Here is a 20962-nt window from a genome sequence, read left to right as displayed (position 1 = left end):
ATGTAACTCAAGGTTTATTATAACACTTTATTTAAAACCGTGTTCAGTTCACTCTCTAGCAGTACAAACTATAAAACATGACTGATTAACTAACTACCATTTATGGCAAACTAGGGTTCTATTTAAATAGTGGTTGATGGTTTTTTATACAGAGTAATATAGTAAAAGGGGGTTGATCTTAAGTAGGCTTTACAAAATTCTTTCAGCAGATAGTCAGGAAAACTAATCTGAAGCATTACTGTCCGACGGAGTCTCCCATTGTGACTGAATTCAGCTTCTCTAATCTTTATCGATTTTGAAGGCTGCCTGTTCTGTACAGCAACATGATCAATAAAATAATGGATTACTCCTACATCATTCATGGATCATTCAAAATCCACAGCACTGATGTTTAAGGATTTGGAGGCTGTCTAACAGTATCCCAACACAATTAAATACAAAGGTTTTTGGCATAAGAAAAATATAAAAGGGGTTGGGGGGAGTCATACCATCTGTACAGGGCATAAGCTCCACTGGAGGGAGGGAGGTATCATATGTATTTTTCTGCCTTATATTTGAATTTAATTGGATTACTGTTGCACTTTCCAAGTTGAAAGGTTATCCTCAGTCCCTTTATGTATTTAAGAAAACGTTAGGATTTTCTTTACAAAGAAATTAAGAACACTGTAGTGTTTACAGGTATTTGGTGCTTTTTTAGCTTTTGTTGTAAATTGACCTAGAATGCATTTAAATGGATTATGGTTCCCAGCAACAACATACAACATCCATTAAATGAATACATGAAATACTGCAGGTAAGCAGCATTTATATGTGCATTTGTGTTTGTGTATGGATTCTGCATTGTTGCCACATAGATTTGTTTTACCAGGGTTTCTATTTTCCAAATGCAATTGTGTACCACTGGAAAAACACTATTTTCTGGCATCTTTTATGTAGATTTGGTTCATCACAGTGGTAAACCAGTCATCTAGTACTAAAGGAGGAGAAAGCTGATTCATTAACAAACAGCCTGTGTTCATTAAGTTGTTTGTCCATTTGAAGGTCAGGGAGGCATGAAACCCCCAGGCTTTGCATCAACATATTTACATTGCAGGTTGTTTTAACCCAGAATGCATCAAAAATTAAGAGGCAAGCAATTTCTCGAATATATATAAAAGTCTTACTGTCTTTTTTTATTAGTAGTAGGCACTGTATTCTAGCTCTTATTATATTAATAATGCTGTGCTAAAGATAAGCTCAGATTGTGTGTGATTGTCTCCAGTTACTTACCTTTTATTAAAAGTAATTTGAACGCCTTTGAGTCTGAGGAATCCTCCAACTTAAGAACTTTATGTTAAAAGACCATCCTGACAAAAAGTGACAAGAACTGTAAATGAACATGCAGCAATATCACACTCGGATGGTTTGAAATAAAACACTGCATGTGTTTACCTACAGAACGTTTTAAATTAAATTAAACATACAGCATTTATTTATTTTTGATGCCACACTGGAAAGGATTCATTTGTATTTGACCATCTACATTAATGTATTCCTCACTCACAGAAGCAGTTTCTACTAAAGTAATATAAGCCTTTTCAATGTAATGCCTGGGGCAAAGGGCTGTATATGCACCTGGCAGTCAGGGTACAGCAGGCTAAAACAGTCACAGGCATGGTTTATTCAAAGCTCTGTAAAGGCACAAACTACATGCTAAACAAATTCAGTATTAGGCAATATACTACATATCCTACAACAAACCTGGTTTAAAAGCACCATTCACCAAGCACCAAGTGATCATCCTCAAAAACACATTAAAATATATGAGGAAAAAAGTACAGATACTAAAGAAATCTAACAGAAATGTATTTTAAAACACAGGCAAATAAATGTGTACGACCAATGCTTAATATTTAATAGTAAGCAAACATGTTGAAATATACTTGCTGAAGCCAGTTTTTCCATTCCAACCGCAATTACTCAAATCAATCCTTTACCAAAAGGTAAAGTCCTTGTATCACCATAAATGATATTCCTGATTGTAAAACCTGGATTAGTGTTACGGCAACTCTCCAACTGAGGCTTGTAATGCATTAGTAGGATGACAGTGTTGCTAACCCTTTGTAATGTCCAGGTGTTCCTAAATTGTGCATTTACTGGTTCAATCACCAGTGATGACTTGAGTCCTGATTGTTTTAATCATGCTTAGTTTGTGCTCACACTCCTCCAGAATACACAAGAGGATACCATTCTGTTTACTTCTTAAGATGTACACGTGATGCAATGAAAGCAAGTAGAGGAGATGCAGAAAACTGCCTGGGGTATGTTTTTCCAGTTGCTCTTGGCATCTTCAGCTGCCATTTATCACGGTTTAGACAGCAGCATCTTTTTTTGCATTGTTTGATTCATAAATTGTTAATTTCCAATAACACTCACACTATCTTTTACATTGTTGACCTGGTCTTGCATCTGTTGATGTCAGTTTTTTTTTTTTTCGTTTTGTTTTTTTTTTTTTTTTAGAAACAAAGATGTATTGCCAAAAACCCAATAGGTAATATCAAATAGCCTTGAGGAATAAAACCCATCTAAAAGATGGACTATAAAAGAAGGCATAGCCTGCAGTATTTTATCTGCCAGCTTCAAATGAGTCTTGTTTTTTTGCATCAGCACTGTTGTTTTTTCGGTTTTATGTCACTCTACTTCCTAACTATCTCAGTGAAGTGATGAATTCATACAGATGTCATTTGCTGTTTGCAAAATTTATCCATGGATGCATTATTTGTATTGCTATCATTAGCATGCTAAAATAAAAACAGAGTTCCAGATTTTCCAAGCTTCTGCTCCTATAAAAAGTTTGCCTCTTTATGTTCCTTAAAGCACTTTACAAGTCATGCTCTGTTTAAAGTAGTGACAATCCTTGGATATCTGCATCTGAATGGTAATTTATATTAATAATTAGACACATGTTTTAATTATTCATTTTAGTTATGCAGCACTGAAATCCTCACTGCTCAGCTTGAAGGGGTCAAAATCGTAGAGCGACTACAAATTGCTCCCACAGCTTACTCGCAAATTTATGGCACAGATATCCATTGATCAATACATGATGTGGACTTCAGCGAATTGTCGACTGTAGTGCTAGCAAGGACTTTTTACACCATTCTATAGACTGTTGATATCTCCAACATTCTAGTATTGTTGTAAATCTATTTTTAAACACAAAGTCAATCTATATTCCAGAGTCACAACAAATCACAGGGGCCATTTATCAACTGGAACTTTCCCAATCCCACCACTCACATTGTTGAAAATCTCAACGTTTTCCCCTTCAGATGGCACATAGGAACATACTTCATTCTAAAAAAAAGTCTCTCACAACCACATTGCTGTTTTCTCTTGTTTAACCATAGGACAATGAGAGGGACTTGTATTTTGCAGGAAAATACGCTTTCCAACAATGCATTGGAAAATGAATAGTGCAATGTATACTTATTGTGAGAAAACACACATAAGTACATTTGATCCCTATGGAGTAGAGGTCTTTTTTTTCCAACTGTTCTTCTGTTTTCCAGCTCATTCTACACCATTTCACTTTTTATTAGCAGTGATCCAGCCTTTTAAAGTTCCTCCTCTAGTTATTTCCAATGCAGTGCACAACAGACAGCTCTGCCCTCAACATGACTTCTCAAGGGTTGCCAAGCACAGACAGATATCTATGGAGATCTGAGGGCTGGCCTCTGTGCCATAGCAGACTGGCGGTACATATGCTAAATCACAATACCTGCTGTTTGCAATTTTACAGAAAGGCCAATCCAATTCAATACAACCCTAACACCCTTTCTGAAAGCTCTTGTTTGTGACGTACACAATATATATATATATATATATATATATATATATATATATATATATATATATATATATATATATATATATATATACACACACACTTATATATATACTGACATCAGGCCAAAGCACAGTTAAACACACTTAGAAACAAAAGCAATAACAATCTTAGATAGGTAGTCAAGAAAAATGATTGCTTTAATAATATTAATTACAGATGCCAGCATAGTACAGCGAATCAGACGGTCCATAAATAAGTAATAAACAGATATGTAACATTTTGTGTACTGCCAGAGGTGTTTAAAATAGCTGCTGCTTATAAAAACCATGGTTTGCTCTATATGTGGTCTTTACTACAGGTTTGACTGTATCATGTTAGTTTATATTGTTGCCGTAGTCATTTGCTTCCATACTGTAAAATAACCTTAATTGAAGCACAGCTTATTGTGAGTGGCCGACATGGGTTCCATTACATGTGGACCGGAGCCTGGCACTTCCTTTATCTGTCATACTTTAGAAGTGTGTTGTTTTCTTAGCAGGGATCTCTACTTTTTACAAATTAGGTAGAAAGAGTAAAAAAACACATCCTAGGGATTTACTGAAATCACCCCCCCCCCCCCCCCCCCCAATTAAATGTTTTCTTTTACTGTTTCCTCTATTCACTGTTTATAAAATGTTTCATTTCTGCTGATTTATTCCAAAATTCTGTATTAAAGAGTATTGCATTTATAAAAGTTGGTACAATACATGCAAGACGTATTAGAATGATGTATTATTCCGTCAATCTTTGAAAGGATAGCACGTGTTAAAACAGTCACAATCTCTGTTGCCAGATGTTCATGATATCAGGTAGTCAATTCTTGTTTACAGAAGTAAAACCTGTATCAGATTAATAAAAGGCACCAATAAAAAGCTCAGTTAGGAAGAGTTTCTCAATTAATGATCCAATTGTTTAAATCTGAAAATCACATTAAACCAAATGCCTGTCACCTCTTGCTGGTGCCTATTACTTTTATCAGCAGTTCAAAACAGATGAATAATGTTTTAATATTATGTATAAATTGGTATGATAAAGTTAATTATGTTAATATAGTTAGTTATGTATTTTATTTAATTTTTTTTTTTAAAAAGCTTGATATAAAGGTTGTCTCTGTAATAAGTTCTGTGATTCACAAAACGAAAGACTAATATCCATAGACACTTGTCACATTTGACAGGCTACAATTACTTAGAACTGGACTATCATTAGCTCTGAAAAAGAAAATGAGGAAGACATCCCGCTTTACAGGAACTGATTTGTCTGTCTATCAATGCATTTTATTTTCTGAAATAACATCCTCCATTTTGCACAAGAAATCTCTTGTGCATCACTATTACGATTATACGAGCAGTCAATGTGACCAATTGCCACATACTCAACAATTTACCAATGCAACACATCTCAGGAGTAATCTAGAAAGTATTGCTCCTGGGAAATGCCAAGCTAATAGCACCAACCAAATCTTTGTCTACTTAATTTTATCAACCTATACCCTGCCAGCACAAGCCACAGCTTGATTTATTTTTTACATCAGCCCCCTTGGATTGCATATTTCTAGGTTATACTGAATTACCCCAAAACAATGATTGGTGCAATTTACGTGGATCCCTGGTACTTTCCATTTCTCTATCAGGGTAAAGGCTGATCAAATCAACCCCTTAAAAATGTTTACCTTCTACTGTATTTTTTATTGTGTTTTGAGTCATCCACTCTGTAGCATTAGGAAACCATATTTAATGGAGCATTCCCAGAGAACAAAGTCTGTGTGAAATCAAATTGCAAATGCTCTTAGAGAAATAGAGTGCAAAAGGCTTTATGAAGAGGCTAGTCAAGAATTACACATTTCTACTGAGTCTGTGTCCCATACATTTGTGGCCTGATCTAGTATTGAGTTTTTGTACTTATGCCATTTTGTTTCTGAAAGAACAGTAACATACAGTGAATGTGCTCTGAGAAAAAGCCTATGCATTTAGTAAATATAAACCTTCCTAAAAAGATCAATACTTCTTCAGCTGAAGTGAGAATTTAGGAGGCAGTCAGAGTTGTGCAGCAGGGTACATGGACATCCCTTGGGAACAACATAATAGGAACCTAGTTGTTTTTTTGTTGTTTTTTTGCTAATTATAAATCAAATTGGTATTAGAACCTACCTTTTTTATTTATAGTCCATTCTGTACAATTTTACAAGATTCAACTGTGAGTTTGTGTGACCAGGACAAATACCTCACCTGTTATCCATTTAGAATTGGTGCAAGGCTGGTTGCAAATAATATTCATTAGATGCCATATGTCCATATGTTAAAAAGGTGTATTTTATTATGCTGTTCTAAAGACAGAATACTAATGAGAGACCAAAAACTCGGTTTAACAGGCTTTTAAAATATGTTAGCCTGTGACGAAAAGGTATAACAGAATCTGTGCTTATCAAATGGAAAACCACCACAGGGATCATATCGCCAAAATCAAACGACTTTCTTTTGTAAAACCTATTTGTGTGACGTCTTGAAATTCAGACATATCAAGCTTCCTGATATATGTGCTGTCTGAGGTGCACTTGGCCTTTATGAATTTATCAGGTTGTTGTTTTTTTTTTTTTTACCATGCTATCTGTGTCTGACTAGACAAATTAAACGATTTTGGGGGGATGGACGGGACACAACCAGTTGGCTTTTAATGATGATAACTCGCCCAGTTGGCATTGCATTTAAAGTGTCTGAATGATGAACCCCAGCTTTTTATTAAATTAGGTCATTTTTTTTTGTTAAATCAGTTAATGGAAAGCATTACAATGGGAAAAGTTCTACCAACAGGCTGTTCCACACAATAAAATAAAAGATTATTCGCAACAATGACCAGAAGGTACTGTATGAAGTAATTTACAGAAAGAGAAGTAATACATACGCTGGTATTAACAAACAGTTACTAAGCTAGTTTTCAGGGAGACCATCCGGCAGTGAAGTCTTAACTGTCCTGAAAGCTCAGGTCAATTTGTAGTGGTCAAAACCAACCGACTCTGTTTCTCTTTCACAAAGCAAACAGAACAATTCATTTTAAAAGTTCTTAATCTGTATTAGTAAGGAGTATAAAGACTTACAGTCCTAAAAAAAACCCACGATGAACTCATTTACTATGAATACTGGTATATGATTCAGTTGAAACTCCTGTCAAAGGTTTCCTACAAGGTTACAACTGCATACAACCCTGCTGTTTTGATTTATGCTCATGCTGTCCAGATGCTGTTAATAAGGACTTATAACACCGTGTAACAATTTTTTTTTTTTTTTTTTTTTGTTCCTGGGTAGTAAGTGTTATTTCCTAATTGCTTATGCCTCAAAAGTATAGAAAATGGCTATTATTCCCCACAAACTTTGCTTTTGTGACCAGGACAGTGATATTTTGAAATTTAACTATTTTCCAGAACATTCCAGATAGATTCAGTGCTGAGTAAACTTGGAGTAACTTCTAGAACTTTCCAGTAATATAAATAGTAGTATAAATACAGGGGCCTTAAGCCCACCAGTTCAGTTTGGTTCCAGCTGCCTAAGTGGATACATATCTGCATTTTTCTGAGATGGCATCAATGTCATAGGAGACTTCAAAATGGTGGCATTCCTGATGGGTCTCCAAGGCGGTTTTACCAAGTTTCCCTGCTATCTTTGCCTTTGGGACAGCAGGGACACCAAGGCGCACTACCACAGGCGGGACTGGCCACAGCGGACCGAGTTCTCTGTGGGGAGGAACAACATCAAGTGGGAGCTACTGGTGGACCCCCAGAAGGTGCTGATGCCACCACTGCACATCTAATTGGGCCTTATGAAACAATTTGTCAGAGCTCTAGATAAGGAGTCGGCAGCCTTCAAGTACCTTCAAGACTTCTTCCCTAAGCTGTCTGAGGCAAAGGTCAAAGCCGGTGTCTTCGTCGGACCACAGATAAAGAAGATCCTGGAGTGCAATGAATTCCCCAAGAAGCTCACTAGTAAGGAGAAAGCGGCTTGGAACAGCTTTGTCACAGTAGTTCGGGGCTTCCTGGGCAATCACAAGGCCGAAAACTATGTGGAGCTGGTTGAAACTCTGGTGAAGAACTACAGCACAATGGGCTGTAGGATGTCCCTCAAAGTCCATATCGTTGATGCTCATCTTGATAAATTCAAGGAGAACATGGGAGCGTACTCGGAGGAGCAAGGCGAGCGCTTCCACCAGGATATACTGGACTTTGAACGCCGCTACCAAGGACAGTATAACGAGAACATGATGGGAGACTACATTTGGGGCTGATTCGTGAAAGTGATTTACAGCATAATCGTAAATCTCGAAAAACTACTCACTTCTAAATCTTTTGTAGTCATTTGTGTATTACTTTAGTATAAATACATGTTAATTTGGATTTATATGTTGTTTTTTTCTGACTTTATGTGAACGAAAAGACACATTTGCCCGTTTTCTCATTGGAAATAGGTAAATTTCAAAATATCACTGTCCTGGCCACAAAAGCAAAGTTTGTGGGGAATAGTAGCCATTTCCTATACTTTTGAGGCATAAGCAATTAGGAAATAACACTTACTACCCAGGAACAAAAATTGTGTTACATACCATTAAATGTACAATCTTCTTATGTTAGATTGAGTTAAATAATGGGGTAGCAGGGGTATGTGCTCATGCAAAGACTTGTATATTCCAATTCTATTTCTAGAATGTTATTATTCTGCACAGCAGGATGGGAAACATAATGTGTGGACAGTTAAGTCTCAGGGAAGCACAATGGCTATATAATAACCAGTACCCCAGCCTCCACCAGCACTGTACATTTGTCAATCCTGAAAAACTTCTTTCTCTTTAGACTGATACTGGTCAATTACACCAATACTCGGCTTAAGCAGAGCTGTTGATGTTCCTCTGATTGTTGTTAGTGTTGTAGGATCACATCCGCAGTCAGAGAGAGGCATTGTTTTCACAGCAGCTCTGACTGAAGGCACTTATCTTCTCACCTCCCGATACGGTCTAGTTTTATTGCAGACCTCTTCTTGGCAGATCTGTATATTGGAGCATGCCATTTTAGTCCACTTGATATTTTTGTGTTGAAGATACAAAACAAACAGCAGAGAAACAAACTCATGATATAATCTGAATTACTGAAAAAAAAATGTGTTCAGGACACTAGTAACCAAGGAAGAACAATAGTCGTTAATAATGTAAAGCGCTGGTTAGTAATCCAATACAGGTTTTAGCGAGCAGATTTACAGGATTAAAAGAATCCGAAATCCTAGAAAAACACATAGCAGTATTTCTTTTTTGAATAAGTGTATTTATAATGGAGTTAATCTTTAAGCTCTCCCATGCACGCCCACATTTAGCTTGAATATGCGAGTATAATGCAATTGAGGACTCTTGATTTAAAAGAGCAATAAAGGACTTGTAATGTTTCAGCTTTGGCATGTGTACCTGGCGTTGCAGCAAAGCAGGCAGTGTCCCCATCTGCTGCTCAACAGAACTATCTTACCCATCTTGTTTTGCTTTATTGGAGCTTGGGTAATGAGGATACCAGCTGTGCTTGGTAGGTAAGTTAAAGCTGAAGAGCTAAGGCTATCAGCATGACTGGGAAATGCAGCGCAAAGAAAAATTATCCAAATTAAAATAACCTGTGAGCTGAAAAGAAGTTTGAACAAAACATATTGAATTCCTTTCAATGTTTTGCCAACAGCCAGAGTCAGTGCACAAACTGCTAATTAGGATATTTTCCAACCTTTGACAGTGCAGGGATGATAAATACAGGTCATCCTGCTTTGTAGCCCTTCGAAACAGCTTGGCTTCATTGCTTTAATGGAAAACAATAAACAGCTTCCAGGAATAAAGTGCACTGACATGACAGCTATACTGAGGAAAAGGCTGTATGTATGCCAATGATAAGGAGACCATTTTGTTCTACCTTTGGAACTTCAGATTGTGACAATTACTTTTAGGTGCAGTCTCCCTAAAGGAAAACAAAACCCCAGACTGACGGAATTCATATTACAATGTACAGAATACATGTTAATACCATTATACAGCAAAGATTCTAAAGCAAAACAGTGTTTTTAATAATAATTACTGCAGTTTACTAATATGGAGAATATAAACGTGTACCTTCTTCATATATGGATTCCTGGAAGCCTGGAATTCAACCTAGGGCCGGACCAAATCAAAGTTGGCACTTAGCGAACGAGAACGCGAAAGCATTCACGCTAATAAAACACAAGAAAAATTCCAAGCGAAATCTCACTGAACCAAATCAAGCCCTTTTCACCCTTCAAAAAGCAGCTATCGCTTGTTGACTACAAGTGGATTGAGAAGGGAGAGTGGTTTTGCTATCGCCCGACCCAGGCTGCGTCCTAAACCATTCCCTTGCACCCTACACCCTTCGACAAGTGTACACTTCGCGTGACGTTTTACTGATGTCACAGAGTGTGCACTTGGGTGAGAGGGTGTAGGGTGGAGCTAAAAGCGTTAAATGGGACGCACTTCAGCATCATCATTCAGCGCCTTTACCTTTGACTGAGCAAGAAGCTACGCAATCTTTTGTTGTCAGATTGTAGTGGAAGAATGGCTGTAGCATTTGCACTATTCCTGTTCCAAAGAACCTGTAGCAAGGATTTCGACAAGTAGGAGACGTCTTCGCCGCACTATTGCCCTACTGAGCGAACACGAGGTATTTAAAACATTTTACATGTAAAAACTTTGACATTGGTTAATAACAGAAACTTTGCCACATCTTATGAACATGTACTTCATAATGTAGCCTTTTTTAAAAAAATAATATTTTAAATAAAAATATATCTTTTTTACTTTAAATCCAATAGGTAATATATTTTGCTTTATATTCAGTATCACTACGAAATGGCTAAAGGTTCAACACTCATTTATTAATCACTGCAAACACATATAATGGAAATGATAAAAGTGTGCAGGCTATATAAGTTTCAAATGTCACTCCCCGCCCAGCTTCGCGGCGTTTCTTTTCCCCGTGAAGAGGACATCGTTTGCCGCACGCAGCTGATTCAGTTTTAGGGTCTCTTTCTCTGTCCCTGTATTTCGTAAAAATAAATAAATAAATAAATAAATAATTAACTTTGAAATATATTGCTCGCTTATATCATCTGCTAGTTTTGTAGCTACCTATCTAGTTCATTGATTAATTAATTGATAGATCATTAATTCCAGCAATCGACATGTACTGAAAAGATTTTTCGCTGTACTTTCTAATCATATTTAAATCGTGACCATAGATTCAAAGATTAATTTTACTAACTAAGTGACTCAGTACAACATCCATTTCACAAATAACGTGCTTGTTAAATAACTTAACAATATCTACAATTTCCTAGCTAATTACAGTTCCATTACATTTCTGTGCAGCCGCATCTGCCATATTTGCAAATTGTTCCCACGTGTCTCCGCTTTTAGCGCAAAGAGTTCTGGGACTTCAGCACAAAAACACTTCCGCAGAAGTCAGCTGTTTTGTACACTCCGTCGAAGGGTGCAGTGAAGGGCACATAAAACACCCTTCACTTGTTCCATAAGGAATTGGGACAACCCTAAAGATGGCAAACATAGTACTTCTGCCCCTCAAGGGAAGGTAACGAGTGAGCAAGGGTGCGGTTTGGGACGCAGGCCAAATCTACTCAATTCCAGCTATTAAATCACATCGCAAGACTTTCGCAGGACCGGATTTTATAGTCAACTTCAAAGTTGTCGAAAGCTATCGCGTATTAAGCAAATAGTAAAAATAAAATAAATAAATAAATAAAAACAGTACATGCCTCAAGGCGCTCCACTGACCTCATATATCGAACACTTGCACATAACACTGAATAATGTAAAATTAATAATTTATAGTATCAAATATTATTTTATGTAATATGCCTATTATTAACATAATGCATCCTTAAACGAAACACACGTCTTCTTCTTTTTTATGCACCAGTTTGAGTTAAATGTTTAATAAACCAATACGTACTATTTCTTTAATACGTACAAATTTAAACTCTTTAGGGCTCCCGAGTGGTGCATCCAGTAAAGGCGCTCCTCGCAGGATGTGCCCTATAGCCTGGAGATCGCTGGTTCGAATCCAGGCTATGTCACAGCTGACCGTGACCGAGAGTTCCTAGGGGGCGGCGCACAATTGGCTGAGCGCTGCCCGGGTAGGGAGGGCTTAGGTCGGCAGGGGAATCCACGGCTCACCGCGCATCAGCGACCCCTGTGGCCGATAGGGCGCCTGTGGCTCTGCAGCGGAGCCGCCAGATCTGTGTTGTCCTCCGGCACTATAGGTCTGGTAGCATTGCTGTGGATCTGCAGTGCGAAAAATGACGGCTTGGAAGGAGCACGTTTCGGAGGACGCGTGTTTCAGCCTCCGTTTCCCGAGTCGGCGGGGGGGTTGCGAGAGGTGAGCCGGGGATACAGATAATAATTGGGCATGCTAAATTGGGGTGAAAACCGGGGTAAAAATAATTGGCGACGACTAAATTTAAAAAAAATAAAAAAATAAAAAATTAAACTCTTTTCTACTCATGGATAGCTTTGCGTGGAGCAATGTCTCTCAGTGATGGTAAAGCGTTTCAGATATATTTTTTATTTCTTCTTGTCTTTGTGGTGTCCACGACAAACTTTTTATTTTTAAGTCCACGACATGTAGGCTGATGTTCACTCGCTCGTAACCTGTGACGTCACCTACATGCGTTTCAAATTTTCATTTCTTAAAGGCACAGTGCTCCATTACAATGAACCTCATCAAACTCCAACCATCCGTCCATTATCGGTAACCACTTAATCCAAGGGTTGCGGTGAGCCGGAGCCTAACCCAGCAGACATAGGGCGCAAGGCGGGACTACATCCAGAATGGGACGCCAGTCCATCACAGGATGTGTTTTGGACTCGAGTAAACCAAATGTAAACAAACTGGAATACTAATAAAGAGTGTATGAATCTTTTAATCACAAAAAGGCATTCAAGGCGTGGCTCAGCTCACTCTGTCTTTGCACCTACACCAATTCAATTGTGATTATCAGCAGAATTATATAAAGGCCACACACCAACCTTCTTCCCTAACAATGGCTGACATCGAGGCAATTAGGTAAGTAAGGAGGCTGTGTGGTCCAGTGGTTAAAGAAAAGGGCTTGTAACCAGAAGGTCCCTGGTTCAAATCCCACCTCAGCCACTGACTCATTGTGCGACCCTGAGCAAGTCACTTTTTCGCGTGAGACGTAATTGTAAGTGACTCTGCAGCTGATGCATAGTTCACACACCGAGTCTCTGTAAGTCGCCTTGGATAAAGGCGTCTGCTAAATAAACAAATAATAATAATTGTGATACTTTTAGAAAGAAGAAGAAGACAACGCCATCAGTGCCGGTGTCCCACTGCCTACACCTTCAGACCCCATCAGGACCTAACACAACTTCCGGATCACCTCCTGATTGATCGTTTTTGGTTTGATCGTAACACTATAGAATACTTGTGTGATATGCTTCAACCTCATCTAATGTCTCGGTATGCATGCAACCACCCCCTATCTGTGGAGACAAAGGTCTGTGCCGCTTTGGCATTCTTTGCCACCGGCTCCTTTCAAACCACAATAGGGGATACAGTGGGAGCGTGCCAGAGCACCATCAGCAATGTCATAACATCTGTGACAGATGCGCTGGTGGCTACTTCTGACCGATTCATTAAGTTTCTACCTGTTGAAAGCCATCCCCAAGTAAAACAACCATTCTATAGTGTAGCCGGGTTCCCCAGTATAATAGGGGCACTTGATTGCACTCATATAGCAATCAAGTCCCCTGGGGAACGTGCATATGCATATCTGAACCGAAAGTGTGTCCACTCCCTCAACATGCAAATGAAACATCAGATTGCAAAATCACCAGCGTCGTGTCACATTTCCCAGGATCATGCTATGACTCCTACATTCTGCAGCAAAGTCCCCTCGAAGCATTTGGAATAGAGGGACGCCACAGCAAAGGTCACCTCATTGGTAAGTGCATGTGTGTTTAATACTTTATACATCATATCAGTACTGTACTGTTATGTAATACGTGTGGTAACTGCGTTAAGCTGATTATATATATTTTATCCGTTCCTCCTTCAGGTGACAGTGGCTATCTTCTCTGCCCCTGCCTTTTAATACCTGTGAAAAATCCACAGATCGAGGCGGAGGGGCGCTACAATGAGGCCCTGTGCCAAAGCCGCAGTGTTGTAGAGAGGACATTCGGGCTCCTTAAAATGCATTTCCGTTACCTGGATAGATCAGGTGCAGCCCTACAATACAAGTCCTCAAAGTGTGCTCACATCATCACTGCATGTTGTGTACTTCACAACATTGTATTATCCCGTGATGTAATGCTGCCACAAGAGGCCAACATTCCCCAGCAACCAGAACAGCCAGTTGCTGGGGAACGGCATGATCCCAGTGATAGGTCTGAGGGTGAGGAGGATGTGGGAGCCTATTCCCAGGGCCAAAGAAAACAGCAGCAAATCATCCAGCAACATTTTATGTAGGTAGGTATACAAATATATGTTATGCACAAACTGTGCCAGAACAATTATTAGATGATATTGTCTCAGGCCCCTGGCCCTGCCCCTGCCCCTTCCCCTTCTGGAGGGCATGGCCTCAGGTGACGGTATAAGCTCCTGGGCAGAGGTTTGGGGCAGTGGAGCAGTGTGTTCCTGGCAGTCCTGGACAAATCAGACAGGAGCAGGTGAAGGGACAGGCAATGTGCGAGGGTGAGTGCGCATGCATAGATCTAACAGTGCATGCTGGGGGGCATGTGGTGATGTGGCACACTGGGGGTGGGGAGGGCCTATAAGCTGGGGGGGGTGTTGGGGTGGGAACTGTTAGGTGCTGGTGTGGGGTTGCTGGAAATGTGATGAAGAGGTCTGGGGAGTGGTTAGGGATGGTGTACGTGGGGTGCAGGAACAGGGGATGGTGTGTGTTGGGAGGCAACTGAAATATTGCCAGTCAGCATTGGAGCTGGGACGTGCACAGGTACAGGTGTTGAGATGACATAATCCACATACCTATGCATGTCGGTAGCTAACTATCGCAATATTCCAATTGCCTCCCTATGCATTGTAAGTGTTTGCTCCTGTCTGTCCGGGATGCTTGCCAGGATAGGGGCCAGGTTGTCTTCTGGAGGTGGACCCCTGCATGTGGAAGTGGAGGCAGCCGTGGATGGCACTGTGGGCTCTTGTTGGTGTTCATGGCTGACCTCATTGCTGATGGTGAGTCCACAGTGTCACGCTCCTTGGTCTGTGACAGGGTGCCAGAACTTTCCTCCAGCGGTGGCTCTGTCCCTATGTGACAGACCAGACAGTTTAAATTTAATGTTCTATGAGTGCAACTATATTTGTGTTACATTTTGTTTTTCAAACATGTTAGTTTCATTTCTCCTTTAAAAGACAGGTAAAAGGGCAGGCTAGTATTTATTAATGTTGTAATTCACAGCTTTGATGTGTACAGAATGCATGCACGTTTCACTCAGCATACTCGTGAATAGTTACTCCCCAGAACATAGGTTGTATGTATGCATGTGTGTGTGTGTAGACTGAAATCAAATCCTCATGTGATGAGTAAATTTGCTAATCACCTCTATATACTCACCAAAGCCAACATCAGGAGCATCGACACCCCCCCCCCCCCCACATTCGTGGACCATCAGGGACAGCAAACGTTGTACCAAGGGGGGGAGTTCCGGTGTGGTGTTAACTCCCCAGCCAGTGTGCGGGGGACGTCCGCTGGGCAGCCACTTTGGTTCTTAAGCTCTTTTTGATGTAAGTCCACTTTTTATGGATGTCCTCACAGCACTCGAGGATGCTGAGACCCGTGTTGCTGTGTCTTGCCATATATGGGCCTTTGCACCTCGATCGAGAGAGAGGCTCAGCACACTGAAGAGCTCGTCCCATCTCTCCACTACCTCTGCCATGATGATGTCTTCATCCTCTCTGCTGAACCGGACCCGAGTTTTCTTTTGTACTTGCGAAAGAAGAGGTGTATTCTACATTAGCATCAGCTGAATCAGGTACAATAACAGCACTTTGCATATTGGGTGTGTATTAATTATTTCACAATCGGACTCTTACCTTCGTTTGTTTTTGATAGTGTTCTTCCTGTTTCCGCTTCTTTTGGAAGGTCTGGAACGTAAGCTGTGATTGGTCGACAGCTGCTATTTTGTGGCTTCTTACTTTTGCTTCCCAAACAAGCGATATCTGTCTCCACCCCTTTCGCAGATTGGAAATGGCTGGTTTTGGCTTCGGGATGAAGAAAATGCGATATGGAAACTAGCGATATTATCGCATAAACACTTTCACAAGAGCGATCTGGGCTTGATTTGGTCCGGCCCCTAGTCTAAAACCAATAATAAACAGTTTATTCTATCTTGCATTAAGAGTCTTTTAAAAGATAAAATGAAAAACCACAGACACTGGTGTTTCTCCTTGCTAAAAGAAACCCTGTCATGTGATTTTTATATTTCTTAAATTAATTACCACAAGTTTCCAGTCATCACTTTCTCCTTTTAGTTTGACTAAGAAGCTAATCAATACCTTGTAGAAGAGAGCATATCAGTTTATGCAACACACAGCAGTCGGTGAACCAATAAAAAGCACTTTACACCATGGCCCATGCAGTAAATATGAAGAATTTACAACATCTGAACCCTTCTGGATTTGTACACTCTGATTTTGGCCAAATGTACAAACTGAAGTTGTAAAAATCCAGAAGCAGTCTTTATGCTTTGAGGAAGCTAAGCCGGTAAAACAATGGTTTGGAAAAAATGCAGAGACATAATAACAAATTGTGGAAAACATACACATCAAGGCATAATAAATTACGCAGTCTACAACCTTTATTTATTACAGGATTGCTGGATTTTACACTGCTGTTCTTCTTTAAAGTGTTGCTATTGAATCTTTAAAAAGTCTCACCAAAACCGGATTCCATGATCCACAGCTTACAGACGTCACTACCAACAGACTGAACTTGTGGCACAGCCGACACAGGAAAGGAACACTTTTCCATCCTGTTTAAAATTCTCAGGCTCAAATTACTGTGTTGAGCTTCTAAAGATGATATTTGCCTGGGGTTTCAAGGCAGTAAGAGTGTCCAATGTCCATGTATAACTCTGAGCTCAGTAAAATACATTGAATTCCATCTGTATTACCTCAATCGTGACCTCTTCATGCACGGCAGGCAGCACATTATTCTGCAAAATTTCAGTCAGAAGACTCCAGCTTGGACATAATTACAACAGAGATATTGATGAGAGAAGGGAATTATGCTGTTCATAACATATTTATTGTATTGGTTATTTAGCAGCTGTATATATAACAGCTATATATCAGTCAAACCTATTAAACAAAAACATTTTTATTAGCACATCATCATTTAACGGCAGGAAGGAATTAGGAGTTGGGTGACTAATTGTGTTGAAGTCCCATCGTACTATGTACGTGGCTCTCAGCCACAATCACTTAATAATGTGAGTGATGATTTGAAGGATATTAGGGAATACATACATATAAACCAATATTCAGCTCTTCGGTAGTCGTAGGTTTAGGAGGTTATCAAATTGAGAGAGACAGATAACGACTCCTCCAGCTGCTGTCATTTACAATTATGCTTTATTTTTATTTTTTTTTAGTAGTTTAAAGCTTGATTGCTTGTCGTACTAGAAACTGAAATGACAATACCCTGACTGCCTTTCCAATTCCACGGTGATAGTGAAGTGACTTAATCCCTACCTCGTTACTGTTATTTATGTGTATTACTAATTTAACAAAATTTGGCATATCATCTATAGTAGCCATAGGCTAATTTACAAGGATTCACTGGCATACATTACAGTTACTGAAGAAGTTATTTTATTTCTTTATTTTTGATTAGCTGTCACAAGTAGATTTTGTCACGACGATTTGTTAGAGAATAACCCTTTTCTGATATTTCCATTAGCTAGTGATTGTCTCACTGGTATAATTACAGTATATCCAGCATGGGCTCCTGGTTTAAGCGATTGAAAAGGTCCTTTGAATGAAACTACAAATGCTATTGGCAGGAATAAAAAATGGAGTGGAAGTCAGAGTTAAAGTGTTCAAAGGTTGGGAAAGGTGTTCAATATTGTCAATAACTGATCTTTGCATGACCTTGAGAGTTAGCCATTTCATTCATTCAATACGGTCCTACAACTAGGGTACTAAAGATTAGCACAACACGACCCTAGATCTAGACAAGCGCTTCACACAGTTCCATTACACGACCGCAGTGCTTCGGGAAACAAGAACTCAGTCAGTGAAGCATTCCATTTAGATTTGAAAACATTTAAATTATTAATGTACTTGTTTGTATTGCTGCTTTGTGGAGCTTGGCTGTAGATCACGATACACACAGTTTCCATATTGTATCTCTAGAATTGTTGAGGAGAAAAGATTTTAAAAAAGGGGTTTACTTGTAAATCCTTTATGCAAAAATGATTTACGAAAAACGACTTCAGCAAAACCTTTTTTTTTTTTTTGGACAAGATTTCATTGTGAGGTTAAGCGATATTCCGTTATTGCAATATCCTGTGTAAATTCTGAATAAAGTTATCAGCAGTGACTCTTGGTCAAACCGGATAAGCCTTAGTCTACTATACAATGTATAACATTTTGAGACAGAAGCATCCAGTTGGAAGGGCAGTGCAAAGTAAGTAATAGAGCACTAAGTGAAATATGAAGTGGTAAACATGCTAACACTGCAACTAATCCTGCAGAATGGATACAGATATATTGCCATATTCCCAAAGGAGTAGAAGAACATCTTTTGAGCTTCTATCAATTGTGACATAATAGATTTATTGTCATCAATCTCCTGTGGACTTCATTTCAATTTTGGTCCAGAATGTACAGTACAAGGCCGATTTTTTATTTTTTTTGTATTTATTTATTTTTTATATCAAAGCTTCCCGTGCAAAAATATTCACATCTTAGTATGTCATAACAGAGTTGTATAGGCTCTGTAATATAGTACTATAAAAATCACTATTAATTATTTTTTTTTTCCTATTAAGATTTGTTGTTCAATATCAACAGCATCACTATTGATTACCCCCTACTTGCTAGTGCACTTAGCCTAGTTAACCAAGTAACAGTGACTTTTACACAATGATGTCAAATAAAATGCTAAATTATTTAATTAAAACAGAAACATCTAGTGCATGCAAAAAGGTTTTGACTGTGAGACTTTCCTTCCTGAACATTTGAAATGTAAAAAAAAATCTTATAAAAGACATTGACACGATTGATAGAAAAAAAAACGACCCCTTCCCAACAACAAACCTAGCAAGCAATATAATGTATAAAACTAAAATTTAAAAACATAAGTGAGGACACAGGCTTCAGTTTACAGGCAAATATGCATGTGTGCATGCATCATAACTACTAGCGTACAATTTACAGGGAAACAGCCGTAAAAACAGTAGGAACAAGTGGATATTGAAATTATTAAACTGTAATGCAAATCTTTTAAACTGGATAAATCTCAATAAATGCACTTTTACACATCCGTACCTGGACATTACAATTTCCTTTTCTTATGATCAACTTGTTTTGGTAAATTTAAATCAATGTAAAACATGTAGTCAATGGTAGCTGTATTCCCCATTTGAAAACGGTAATATCAACATTATACCAATTATTCACTGTGTTTGTGATAATGAAACAGAACAATAAATAATAATAATAATAATAATAATAATAATAGTAATAATAATAATAATAATAATAATAATAATAAAGCCATTCATTTTGCAGACCTCAAAAGAAATAATAGCCTATTTAAACTTTAGTCTTAAATAAACCATTTTCTATTCCAGAATTCATTTGTTACTATTTGTGGATAAAAACATGTTTAAATACTGTTTAAATGGAAATATACATGGAAATATACATATGGATACTGTTCTATAAATGTAGATGTAAAAAGAAGGTAATTTTTAAATGATGTTGACTTTCAGTAAAGATTTTAGTATGTTGTAATAATTCATGTAATAGGTCGAGTAATAGATTTGAACGATGCATTGAGTTTCTCCTCAAGTACAAACAATTGAGATAATCCCCTTAAATTTCCCTTCAGTTTTCTAAAGATCTCTGTCAATGCTATGAACATATTTTCCTGAATTGACTTTACACAGAAATTGTTTACATTGACCTGGAGATGAAGTGAGGGCATAGAAACAGTAATAAAACACAACTGTTTTGAACTGGTCTTGTGTCACATTGCCACTAGCTTGACAGATCCTTTATTCATCTGTCAAGCTAGTATATATTGTTATGCATATCATACTTTACTATTCTTGTACGTTTTCTTTATAATGCAATAAGCAAGTTCCTGCATTCACATCCCAAGATATCATGAGCTTTCATAAGGAAACCCTACACAAAACTACAGACTAGGCTACTACAACTACAGAAAAAGGCAATGGCAAGATGTTTAGTAATCAGTACTTACTATACGCAGAAGGAAGTCTTCAGCATGCCAGCCAAGTGCCGTAGGGTTCTTCAAATGCTCTCCTCTGTACCTTAGCCTCTCCAGTCCCTGCTTGTCTGCTCCGTCTGTCTGTGTGTGTACGTGTGAGTGTTCTGGTTGCTGGGTTGTACAGTAGTAGACTGTTGCTAATCTCTGCCTAGCTTTGAGTGCTGTGCTGATGCAAAATGCAAAGAAGTCAGCTGAGAATAGCCCGCCTAAATCTAAACACACGGCAGCAGCCTCCCTCCTGTACAAACACAATATCCAATCTAAGTGGATTAGGGTAATAAAGCAGGACTGCTACCACATTGATCCACAATTGAGTAGGAATAAATTACTCTTTACAGAGATTAAATCATTAGTTTTAAGATTACTTTTAAAACATCACCTTTGAAATCAGTGTTGTGTATGTTGTTTATATATATACAGTATATATATATATATATATATATATATATATATATATATATATATATATATATATATAGATAGATAGACAGACAGATAGACAGATAGATAGATAGATAGATAGATAGATAGATAGATAGATAGATATTTATATTGTGGCAGG

General features: G+C 38.4%; 1 protein-coding gene across 2 annotated transcripts in view; it reads right to left on the bottom strand.

Annotated features, from left to right (window-relative positions):
• The window catches only part of LOC117416564 (A-kinase anchor protein SPHKAP-like), a 103675-nt gene extending 83099 nt beyond the window's left edge, over window positions 1–20576 (bottom strand). For both annotated transcript variants that reach the window (XM_034027727.3, XM_034027729.3), the window contains exon 1: window positions 20374–20576. The gene's annotated coding sequence lies outside the window, so the exon portion shown is untranslated. The remainder of the gene's footprint in view (window positions 1–20373) is intronic.
• Between the last annotated feature and the right edge of the window lie 386 nt (window positions 20577–20962).

The sequence above is a fragment of the Acipenser ruthenus genome, chromosome 12, assembly GCF_902713425.1.
Source record: "Acipenser ruthenus chromosome 12, fAciRut3.2 maternal haplotype, whole genome shotgun sequence".
NCBI classification, from domain to species: domain Eukaryota; kingdom Metazoa; phylum Chordata; class Actinopteri; order Acipenseriformes; family Acipenseridae; genus Acipenser; species Acipenser ruthenus.
Note: the sequence above shows the minus strand (reverse complement) of the source record. Positions and strands in the feature narration are given on the sequence as shown.